Below are 1883 nucleotides of genomic sequence, written 5' to 3'. Positions count from 1 at the left end.
CGCCTAGGTTTACCGGGAAATATAAACGTGCGGCAAGACAGGAATGGTAATTTTATTCATATCACATGTTTTTTGAACATCATATACTGGTTGTTTGACATCCCGTAGCAGATTTATTATATATTATGTCAAAGCAAAGCTTAGTAGGCCTAGCTAGAGGGTAGAGCGCCGTACGGCTAGGCCTACCGGCCTAGGCCTAGGCTAGTCTAAAAGATTTTTTCGGAAAAATTTGCGTGGAAATTGGCCCTTATTTTTCCAATTGCGCGGACGATTTTTATGGCATTTTTTTGTTTGGGTGGAGGCTTCTAACTAGGCCTAGCCAATTCATAGTCTGGGGTACCTTCCTAGGCTAGGCCTGTTATATAGCCTAGGCCTAGGGCCTAGTCTAGCGAGGTCTATATGCCTAGGATTGCCCTTCTTTGCCTATCTAGGCTAGGCCATCTTTGGCTAGGCCTATACTGTAGGGAGGGTTAGGGTGGTACTAAATACTAATGACTAAGGCCTATTGCCATGTTTGGCCTATTTTAGCCTAGTTAGTTGGTGGGTGTATACCCAGGGCAGGGGAATTCCATTTTAACCAAATAAAAAAAAAATATCCTTTTAAATCTGACATCAGCGTGCCCTATTTAAAGTTGTATGGATGGAAAACCAAACGGAATATTTGAACATTGCATGCATAATTTAAAGCGTATATTTGATTTTTTTTTTCTGAAAGTATTTGTAGACTAGAATTTAAGTCAACTGAGCCATTAAAATCATACCCTGGGCTTCTATTTGGGGAAATAGAACCTGTCTGAGTTATGATAATTGGGCCTAGTCCTTCTATTATGTTCTATAAAATCATTAGTTTAATAAAAAAAATGCATTTCTGTTATTTTCAGGTGTACTTGTGGAAACTGCGTCGTGGAAGAGATGTGGGGAAATCGTTCCTGTTGTCAAGAAGTAAGAACCATTCGATTAGAATACAAATTAAGGCCATGTAAAATAAAAGAATTGGTTAGCATCCCCTCCCAACCATCAGAGAGGCCACTGACTTGAATGATTTTTTTTTTTTTTAACAAAACTCCATTAAATATATAGGTCTGTTTACCACCCATCCGCATGTTAGCCAGATCACTTGCAGTTCTATGCTCTACTGTTGTTCTATACTATTGTAGCCACATGGCATCCATGATGCCTGTTGTGTTGGAGTAAATTGTGCATTATTATTTAGGCAAGCAATACCTGTCTCTTATACACATCTAGATGTGTATAAGAGACTGGTTTAGATGAATTACATAATTTCTTGTATGCAATTTTGGTCTCATGGTTTTCCTTGTGACACTATTTTTTCATGTTTGATGTGAGAAAAAAAAAATCTTCCTCCCTACCATGAAAATAAGCTTTGAAGCAGAATTCTTGTCCTCGTGTTATCTAAAACTTCATAACGGAGGATCGTACCACCTTATTTTTTTCTGGAAAATGTTCTCAAAAGACTATTCTACACCATTATATGATTGAAAAAAAAATTGAAAAATGTTTTTGACCTCTGAAATCAAGATGGAAAAAGAAAACCCTATCTAAGTAGTGTATTAAAATAGGCCTAAGCATTACAGTGCAGTAGCATAGTACTTTCGTATTACTGTTCCAGGTATCAATATATGAGATTTCTCTTATTATAAAGTACAAGTATCCATAAGTGTAGTATAAATCATGTTTTTAACACAGGAAACTCTCATATGGTAAATAAAGCAATGCTAGTCTAGAGTTCTACTAGTACTACTGCACTGTGGAAAAGGCGTGTATTACATTACCTGTGTTGTATTGCAGATTAAATATTTTTTTAAGTTTTCATGAATTCATGTTCCATCTTTTTTTAACAGATTGAAAAGGTTATGCAAAAA

Source organism: Anneissia japonica, unplaced genomic scaffold (genome assembly GCF_011630105.1).
Source record: "Anneissia japonica isolate Jap-2015-1 unplaced genomic scaffold, ASM1163010v1 scaffold5100_len5421_cov170, whole genome shotgun sequence".
Taxonomy (NCBI): domain Eukaryota; kingdom Metazoa; phylum Echinodermata; class Crinoidea; order Comatulida; family Comatulidae; genus Anneissia; species Anneissia japonica.
Note: the sequence above shows the minus strand (reverse complement) of the source record.